Genomic DNA, 11,177 nt, shown 5'->3' on the forward strand with positions numbered 1-11,177 from the left:
TGAGCCATTGAGGTGTCGAAAAACCTGGAGGTCCACTACCCCACCAGACATTTTCTTCCAGCAGTGGGCCCAACGAAGAGGGCATGTTTCCGGTGGGGATACCGCGTCCAACCAAACCCCTTTACCCACACTTCTCTGATCAGTTTTTGAATGAGAGAGCCAAACATGGACTCCCCTGATCGACAGCTGAACATCTCCCCACAGAAGGCCAGGAGAGGACTTGGTGCCCAGCAATTCAGACACACGAAAAGCACCAAAGAACATCCACACCATCAAAGTAGAGAACAAACAAGCTTCCACTCTATCAGAACAAACAACCGGAAGCACAGAAATCACCTGAAACAGCTTTTGCCACGACAAAGGAGATCGCAAAGAACGCACAGCACCCCTCTCCCTAGACCACCCTTCCAACATCCTCCTACCCAACTCCCCAGCCGACGGAGAGTATCCCCACAAAAGCTTACCCACAAAAGAAATACCAGCTAGCTTGCCAGAAATAGTAATTCTAGATAAATTCCTGTCCATCATACATAAAATAAACTGAACCACATCTTCAGATCGTTGCCAATCCAGCTCCCTCCAACACGCCCCCGACTCTAAAAATTCCGCCCAGGCCAACTCGTACGCTGTTCTCGTGGAGGGAGCCAAAGAACCTAAAACCAGTTGAAAGACCAGGTGTTGCCTACCGTCCACAAGTGGTCCGGCATGGGAGTCGGCTCCTCGTCTGCCTCCAAAGCAAGCCCACGGAATCTCTCCCACTGTGAACGAGACAAAGCATCCGCAATGTCATTGTCCACACCAGGAACATGCAGGGCCCGAAAACAGATATCATATTTCAGACATCCCAACACAAACACTCTAAGGAGCTTCAGAACCTGGGGATCCCTGGCCGACTGTTTGTTAATTACTTGCACCACAGCCATATTGTCAATGCGGAAAAGAACCCTCTTGTGGGCCAAATCCGTACCCCACAAAGTAACGGCCACAACGACAGGGAAGAGTTCCAGAAAGGCAATACTTCTGCCACCAGTCTTCCATTGTTCCGGCCACTGTTGGGCACACCACCTTCCCTGCCAATAAAGACCAAAACCTTCACTGCCTGCAGCATCCGAGAATATCTGTACATCCCAGCACCAATCCACCTCCCGACATAAAGGCACACCGTTGAAGGAATGTAAAAAGAAGACCCACATACGTAAGTCCTCCTTGACCCCCGCAGACAGCCTCACCCGATGATGTGGAAGGGAATGACCAGACAAAGCTCTGCCTAACCTCCTACAGAAAGTCCTACCCGCCCTGACCACCCTGCAGGCAAAGTTAAGGTGTCCCAGCAGAACTTGTATCTCTCTCACAAACACTTTCTCTTTTCTCAACATAACTCCAACCAGATCAAGCATTTTCTGTTTTTTGTCCAAGGGAAGACGAGCTTGCATCAAATGCGAGTCAAGTTCGATCCCCAAAAAAGACATGGTCGCGCAAGGACCCATGGTCTTTTCAGGAGCCAATGGCACACCTAAATGACTCATCAAGGATTGAAACGATGTGAGAGCAGCTTGGCAGATCAGCGAATTTGCAGTACCCACAAAGAAGAAATCGTCCAAATAATGTGTGACCTTTTCATGCCCACTCTGTTTAGTAAACCACCATTGCAGAAACGTACTAAAAGTTTCAAACAACGCACAGGACATAGAACAACCCATTGGCAGAGCTTTGTCCACGTACCATTTTCCTAGAAAATGGATGCCCAGAAGACACCAATCTTCAGGATGGACTGGAAGCAGTCGAAATGCGGATTTGATATCGCATTTTGCCATCAGAGCATCAGGGCCCGCCGTGACAACCAATTGCATAGCTACATCAACAGAAGAATAAGACACCGATGCAGCTTCGTTGTCAATGAAGTCATTTACAGACTCACCTTCAGGCCATGATAGATGCTGAATGAGTCGGAACTGACCAGGCTCCTTCTTAGGGACCACACCAACAGGGGATACAATCAGATTCGCCAAAGGCCAGTCATCAAAGGGGCCCGCCATCCTACCTTCACTCACTTCCTTATCCAGTTTAGATTGTACAATAGCAGGGTGTTCGCCTGCTGACTTCAAATTCTTAGACCAACGTCTCATATGCGGTCCTTCGTATCCCAACCGAAACCCAAACTGGAAACCCGATAACAAAACCGACCGCAGCTCAGCAGGCTCGTAATCCCGCAAAGCGGCAGCCAAGTGATCAACATTAACCGGTGTATGAGCCTTTGGGCCCAGCACCGGATGAAGACTTCCCTCCCCTGGGAGCTGGAGGTTGTTGTGGTGGCACGAAAGTTCCTGAACTCTGTTGGGAAACCTGGGGACCCCCGGAAGACCTAGGACCCCAGCAACGGGATAACGGATGGTTCTTTCTACCACATTGTGAACATTTGTGACGGAACTTACAGAACTCTCTGTTACATGTCCCTCTGTTAAAGTCCCAACATGTGCCTGTAGGCGACTGGGTGTTCGAGTTGGCTCCCACCCCTCCCCGGGTGGGACGGGACTGAAAGGGACGATAGACCAAAGGAAGACCACTGGCTGTAAACACCGTTCTACCAGTGGCGGATGAACCCATGGTGTGCTGCCACAGGTCAGAGTCCAACTCACCCCATTTTGCCTCGGGATCCCATGCCATACGCGCCCCAAATTCCTCATCATATTGAGCCCAAGCATAATCATTCCTGGTAAGTTGAGCTTTTCGTATAACATCCATGTACTTGAATAATGAAACGCAGCGCTCAGGGAACTTTTCACAGTAGACGCTGGCATAAATCAAAAAGGCCGCCGTCCAATTTTCAATAGTAAGAGGTACCTTAGGGCGCTTAGCCAATTTGAACTCCTCCTCCTTGGAACCCTCTTTAGCACGAACCTCTCTGTGCAGCAATTTTAACAGCTCCACATACTCACCGTTCCATATCCGTTCCTTCGTACTGAGCATTAAATGAGCCCCCAAAGGCTTTGTAACACCCATATACGGCAACTTTTTAATTTTTAATTCCTTGCTGTGTAGTACAGTTTTAGTAGTGCCCAAACCAACAGTGGACGTGCCACTATCCACTTTATCACTTGTACTAACTTCATCCACGTCAGTACCCACACCTTGGTCTCTGACAACACGACCTTTGTATAGTTTACCATCTTTTTCACTAGATATTAAGTCCACACCAAACCAATAGAAACCATATTTGGCCGCACAGAATGAACCACAGTCTCACCTGGGCGTAATAGAGGCGGCTGACCGGCTTCCGTCCTCCACTCTGTCTGTGCACCGTCGTCCGCCCTCCGAGGAGCCCTCACCGAGGGGCCGAGCACTCGTGGCCTTGACGATTCCGCACGACTCCGTACCACCTGTGCCTGTAACATACTGTGAGAAACGTTAGCATGTCCCCCCCAGACACCACTTCTCGAACTTCGCCCTCTTCAGGGCTGTCCTCATCATAGTCTAAAATCAACGATTCATCTAACTGAGAAGGGGCATTGACAATCAACGAAGTCTGTCCTGACTCCACCATTTTAGACCGACCATGGGCCTTACCAGCCCTCATGTTAGACCTTGGCGGGGAGGCCGACTGAACCCGTCTATACACTCCTCCGCCAGTACCACTTACAACCTGTTGATTCGCTGTAAAAGATAAAGCATCAGTATGACCAACACGTGGCACAAGAGAGGTCGTGCGTGACCCGCTCCCATGGAAAACGCTGGGTTCCACCGACGAGGCTGTGAAGGTCGCGCTAGACCTGCAGGCACCGCCCATGTCGAAATCCCTCGTTGGGGCCATCGAGGTCGTACTGAACCTGCTTGAGACGGCCGCGGCGGGATCCCTCGATGGTATGGGACGTGCCGCGCCAGGCTCCACCCGCACTTCTCCTCGGCGTACTTGGGCTGCTTGCCGCCCTGCCAAGTCTGCTACTTCAGGTCGAACTCCCACCTGTAATGAAAAAGGCCGGACTGGTGTGCCGGGTCCCTCACTAAAACCAACTCTAGGAGCAGAAGACAAACCACCAACTCGAACCCCACAACCCCTACCAGATGCGTCCAAAAACCCAGAACCACCTGCTCCTTTCTTTTTTAAAGCATCACATAGCCGAGGAGACGGTGGGCAGACCTCTTCATCCGAACTCACATCCAACATAGCTTGAATAATCTGCGACGCCGGCCCCTGAGCAGAAAAATCCTGAACCCTCGCACCCCCAAGGGAGCCCCGAGATGCAGCCCCCGAAACCACTCCCAAACCAGGAAACTGAAAATCCCCGGACAACCCATAGAAAGAACCCCCCTCAGCAAGACCCTGCTGAACCAAACAAACACCACTGTCTACAGCCTCCGACGGGCGAAAACTCCCCGCAGGGACACCAGCACCATACCGTTCCCCCCCAAGGGAAGGCCCCTCAGACCGACCAACTCCTTCTACCAAACCCATCTGTGCCCATTCCCCCTCCCCTAACGAACCACTACAGACAGAAACCGCCTCTCCCCTGGTAGACACCGATGGGGAAAACAATAAAGGACTACCCAGATCCCTCACTGACGACCGCACAAGCACACCAGAACTCTCAGACATGACCGCACCAGGCCCTGACACTAAAGGCCGAACCATGGATCCGCCCACAGAACCACCCTCAACCCCTACAGGAACCTGAACCACGTGCTGACGAATAACGCTCTGAGGAGCGACCACCTCTTGAACCTCCTGAACCTGACCACTCCGTAACGGCTGCTGCGCCACAGTAACCACATTCAAAATGGCCTCCACTCCCCCCTCCCCGGTGACGTCAGAGCCCACCCCCGCTGAGGCCGAAGCCGAACGCCGTGTGCAGCCACGCTGCCTGGAAGCACGACGGCCTCGTAAAACAGGAGCAGAGGCCGCCCTTTCACGTAAACCAACATTAGAAACCTCCCCCGTTACTGAAGGAAAATCACCTTCCCCAACCACTTCGACTAAGGAGGTATCCAAAGAGGCAGACGGGTCAGAAGACCCAGAATCACTCCCCCGGCGGGACCTCGCACCTGCCCGCCGAGTCCTGGATCGACCCCTTTCACTTACCCCATCCTGTCTCCGGCGTTTCGGGGAGAAACGCGCTGCTACCACAGCCGACACCCTCGCCGAAGCCTCCCGCTGGGGACGCGGAGGCTCGGTCTGACCCCGATCACCAATAACCAGGTCCAAACGACCCGCCTCGCTAAGCAGGCGGATAGCCTCCAAAACTCGATAATCTTCACCAGCCATGTAAGCTAATTCAGCAAAGCTATAGAGGAAAGGAAGAAATACCAAAACTCTGACAAAAATATCTAAGATCAAACCGGCCACCAGGTCACCAAAGCCCAAAATGGTGCCCGTAAAACGGGAACACGCCCATTTATAGGCAGCGCACAATACAACTTAAAACCAGCCCAAAAGGAGCCCAAATGGAATCTGCTAGAAGGGAAGCCCCCACCCTGATCTCCCAAACCGCCCGGGGGAGGAGACCTCCCAGGGGTCGGCTGCCCTCCCCCAAGCCCACCTTACTAGTAAGTGCCTCCTATTCCTGCAGTTCACATTTCGTAAACTAGTGTGGCTACCGTTTCCACTGTGATTACACCGGAATTATATGAAACGCTTCTTTCCTTGCAGAAAACTTTCCTGCACCGTGACTAAAGATCTTATCTAACCCGTTCCAGTGTACATTACATCTGTCGGTCTGCTCCCCTTTACTATATTCTTGTGAATCTTAAAACTTCGAAGGTAATTAATTCTTTTCAAATTAGTTACTTACTATTATATTTAGGGACACGCTATTAGGTGTTTTATTCCATCTATGAACAGAGTCATTTTGTGATCGCTAAACTTCTGCTGTAGATGCGCCCTCTCTGAATTTGAGATGACACTTTATTAAGAATGTGTATTTATTTTTGGAAAGGGTAAAGGCTATTTCTTTTCTCCTCCACAGTATTCCTTGCATTGTTCAGGTTTACAACTTCCGTGGACTGGGATGTTTATACTACTGCCTTTCCACTGAATGATTGCTTGTGTACCCTTCACAGGTGAGCATCTGTTAACCTTAACCTCCCTTTTGGAGATCTATTTGTTCCCACTAAGCGGTTTTTCAATTCGAATGACTCCTTGGTTACAATCTACCCTTTCCACCTAGTATGTGAATTTTAAAATAGTTGTTCTGGCTTTGTCATTTATAACTGTTTGGAGGTACTTCGGTTTGGAAACCGTTCCTTTTGCAATCTCATTTAGATCTTCTAAGTACACAATCTCGTGTTTTTTTTTTTTGTCGTTTTACCCCTTGTCAAATGTACCACCTCCTTGTTCTACTACAACCTATTAGAAAGTGGTGTGTTTGTATATAATTTTTTATGTGTAAAAGGTAGTATGTGTTTTCTGTTTGCCTTTGTTGACCAGTCCCCCTCCCCCTCTTATTAGCAAATATATTATTTTTCTCTCTTGCCCACAGATATGCTACGAATGGTAGTACTGTTGCCCAGAAAATTTGAAGTGGAACTGTAAAAACTTCACTTGCGCCCTGATGAAGGAATCCTTGATGTTGGCACTTGTTCCGAAACGCGCGTCGGCGCTTTCCTCTGTCTGTTGGTCTTAAATGTGTTTGTAATTTTATTTTTCTGGTTGTTGTATGAAGTGATGGCTGGATGTATGTATGCCTGAGGGTATGAATGGTTATTGCAGATAATGTTTTACAGGTTTTTGTGGTTCTGGGCTAATATTTCATGAATTTTACATGGCAAATGAATTTTTTGAAGAAATGAAGTCGCTCTTATTTATACATGTACGAAAATAAAATGATTTAATATCAGACAGCATCTCTGTGGGCAATTGTATATACTTGAATTTTGGTCTTCTAGAGTAATGGTAACTCCCCGCTCATGCTCTTACTTTAAGGGGGAGACCACCCCCGACAGGCTGCCAGTGGCGGTCTCCCCGCCATCGATGACTGAATCAGTTTCAGTTTCAGTTTAAAATGCTTTATTCGGTTTATAGAACATAACCATATAAGCAAGCAAATACATAAACATGTCAATACATTAATTTTAAAAAAATGACGTCAAAAGGATTAACAGTAATCCATGATTAATTACATCCTTAAAATCAACATCTAAAATAGTATTTAGGTACTAAATCAATTGCAAGATTTCCCAAAAAGTGACAGGTGCAAAATACGCATATATAACACATTCAGCCCTAAAGTGCATACCTACATTATTACAAGAGTAATCTATGATTCCATCCTGATGTGGGGCATGGTAATTACCAGAGACCACTCCCTTAGTCTGATGTATACAATACAATAAGATTTACTTGACTAGATAAAACTACAGACATTTAGTATAACTGAATCAAATGCCGCCACATTACGATGGCGGGTGGTGTGTTAGCGGTTAGAAAGACCGACTGGCACAGTCCAGATGGTTGGAAGAATTCTGACCACCTTGCGGACCGCCCTCCATCCCCTGAATGGCGGTGGTGTTTGTCAGGCACTGCTGTGGGGATTACAATATCCCTTTACGCCGGTCGTTCTGCAGTGGTCAACCGGCCATGAAACGTCTTGCAGAAATGAATTTGGGGGTCTATAGTGAGCCCCTCTTACCCCATGGGGCTGGTACATGGGTCCTGTTCCCCCCCACATATCCCTCTCCCATGTGCCAGCACCGCATGATGCCTTCCACATAGTGCAGAGATATGTAAACACCCTATTTTTTGTATTTCGGCAGGGGCTGCTTACAGCATCCCCATCGCAATACAAAATATGGGGATTGCGACTGCCGTGGTGGCGGTCACATTATAATTGGGAGTGTGGGTAGGCCACCTCGTCATCCGCCACTGTAATGAGGCCCTATAGTTCACTACGCAAAATCCGCACACTTTACAATTAAAGAAAGTGAAGTAAACACTGGTCTCCTTGTTAAAAGAAAAAACAGTAATTTTTCAGACTACACTGACATTTGGGGCCATATTTGTCATTGGATTACATTGCACTTGCGTCACTCATGGTGTCGCAAGGGCCACGCAATACTTAGGTCAGATTTACAAAGCACTGCAAGGCCATCTTGCATGGCCCTGTGTTGCGTGGTATATATATTGAGTAACGCATTGAAGCACAAGTTGCTGCTCTGCGTAACTCTGCCCAGGGAAGGTGTTCCATTGGTGGAGCATGGGTGTTCCCATGCATCCACATCTGGATTGTGGTGCATACCCAGATTTACCAAGACTAGTAAACCTCGGAATTCATCATAATGCTATGCATTCCAAGGGATGTGCAACAAGGAGAAATATCTTTATTTCTCTTCGTAGTTTCCACTTTCTAAGTGTGCTGAAATCTGCTCGACACTTAGAGAGTGCAAACGCCTTTAAGGATGATTTTCTGTCCAGGAAGGTACACCAAGAAACCTTCCTGCCTGCAACACTGACACCCTTGCACTATAGCTCGAGAGTACCTGCATTGGTGCTTGGCAGCACATAGTTTGCCAGTTCAAGGAAAGAGGAGGAATTGTCCATATTTTGGTAAATATGGCACATTTCTGCTCTCTACATTTGATGCAGGTGCAGTGTAACAAGTTGTCTTGCTGTGTTACTGTGCAGCAAAGTATGATCAATTTTGCCCTTGACCTCTGTCTTTAAACCCACAGCAAATGTGCGATGGTAAAAACAAATGATAAAGGAATGTTTATTGCTCCTTCCCGTTTAGAACTTCAGCATGGTTCTTTGGGTATGTTTCAGCATCATCCGCACACTTATTTACAAAGCCTAGGGGCCCACTCAGGGCTCAAAAGGCTGTTGTAGTTGGGCCCCTCCCAATAGTGGTAGCTATGACCCTGAATCGTATTCGCAAACTGCACTTCTAAAGTTACTACAGCCAAAAAGGTCCCAAAATAGTAGCAATTATACTCAAGCTCGCAGCTGAAGTAAGTCCAGCACCACACATGCATGGCCACTGTTACTGCAACACGCTCCCATACAAAATAATGTAGGTAGGAATTTCAAATAAAACCCCATAGAAATAATGCTAAATGAAATTGGATTAAATGACTTTAAAGTAAGTTAAATAAAGAATAATAAAACTTTAGTGGGATTGGGAGCACTCTGCCTCTCATCCCAGCACAATTCGCCATTTGCATTTTTGTAAATGCAGCACATAATTAATGCTTACTTCAATATTAACTGTAGTATTTGTCCAAAGTTGATGTAGATAGTGTTGTACACCTCTAGACATGTGTTTCTAGATTTCCTCCATCAGTAAATATAAAAAAATCATTCCATCTGGGGTTGCTGAAAATGATGCTAAAGTCTTTGAAAGGTCTCAATACCACACACAGGTGCATCTCCAAAGCTCATCAGCTTGCTAGCTCAAGGGAGCCTTTTAAAGAGAAAGGGGGATGTGAGCGAACTGTCTCACATCCCAGCACAGTACGACCCTTTGTAATATGGTAAATGGGTTGCTGGAAATACTGCCAAAGTCTCCTAGGTGTCAGTACCATTCACAGGCACACAAGTGCATCTCCAAAGTTCGTTGCTTGCTGACTCAAGGAAGCCTTTCAAACAGTCGGGGGATTGGGAGCACACTGCCTCACATCCCAGCACAGTTCGTCCTGTTGCATTATGTTAAATGCAGAACACAATTAGCGCTTACTTCAATACTATTTGTAGTTTTTCATCAAAGTTGATGCAGATATTCCTGTACATCCCTAGCCACATATTTTCCTTGAATTTCATCCTTCTTCTGCTCTCTACTAATAAAGGGCCAAACCCAGAAACACATGTCTAGAGATGACCTCACTATCTGCACCAACTTCGATGAAAAACTACAGCAACTGTGAAGTAAGCATACTACATCTACCAGAATGCAATGGGGTGAGCTGTGCTGGGATGAGGGGTGGTGTCCTCTCTGCACCCCCCATATAAAAGACTCCCTCAAGCCAACAAACTGACAAGCTCTCCTGGAATGCACTTGTGTACCAGGGAGTGGTATTGCGACCTGTGAAGACTTGGGCAGCACTTCCAGCGAACCCAGATTTCTTTTCTTCACTCTCTCCTACTTCAGCTCTCTACTGAGGAAGGACCAAACCCAGAAAAGTGGGTCTACCGATAACAGCACAATCTGCAACAACTTTGGTTTCAAGTTGCAGCCTATTCTACATGCACATGGCAGAGAGCAGGCTGCCTCATACTTGATCTCGAAAAAGCTTTGATTCTCTTGAATGGGATTATATGAATGGGATTATATGTTCACCACTCTTGAAAAATACAAGCTAGACCCCACTTTCCTGAAAATGAACCGCCTACTTTAAACAAATCCAGATGTAAAGGTGAAAACAGGACCATACATATCAGACATAGTCCCAGTGAGAAGAGAGACATGACAGGGCTGCCCATTGTCCCCTCTCCTTTTCAGGCTTGCGATGCAGCCACTCACGGAATAAATAAGGTCACGCTTACATGATGGCATCCTGTTAGGAGATGGCACGCACACAGTGTCATTGTATGCCGATGGCCTACTGGTCTATCTCAGGGACACAACTGATGTGCCGGAGCGACTGGCACAAATCCTCAGAGAATTTGCTAACATATCAGGACTGAAAGTAAAAGTCGGCAAATCTAAAGGGCTCAGTGGCGAGAGGGAGCGGTGGATTGAGGGCACATTCTGCTACTAAGGTATACAAGTATATCACCAACTGCTGGATCTCTTTGGCAGTAACGTAGGCACGGCATTAATGGCCATCAGATCCCAGATGCGATTTTGGAGAAGGCTCCTACTCGCTGTTACAGGCAGAGTGCAGCTGATAAAGATGGTTGCTCTGCCAAAGTTTTTATACTACGTCACCAACCTGCCTATCTATATACCCACCTCCTTTTTCACCACTCTAGAGAAGGTGACCAGGGGCAATAAATGGGGCCCCAGCCGACACAGGGTAGAGGTAAAGAAGGTATATCTACCCGTGGACCAAGGAGGACCAGCAGCATCCTGTTTCGAGCACTACTATCTGGCATCCCAACTTAGTGGATTGGCAGGTGGATGGCAGACTGTCAGCGAGATGACACGGCGACAGCGAGCCCGCTGTATACGTTACGCCAGCTCCTCATGCTTTTCCACCCTGGTGCACAAACGTGGCCTCCGCAGCCCCTGATGCTGAATCTATCCAACCTGTGC

The sequence above is a fragment of the Lissotriton vulgaris genome, chromosome 1_1 (genome assembly GCF_964263255.1).
Source record: "Lissotriton vulgaris chromosome 1_1, aLisVul1.2, whole genome shotgun sequence".
NCBI lineage: Eukaryota > Metazoa > Chordata > Amphibia > Caudata > Salamandridae > Lissotriton > Lissotriton vulgaris.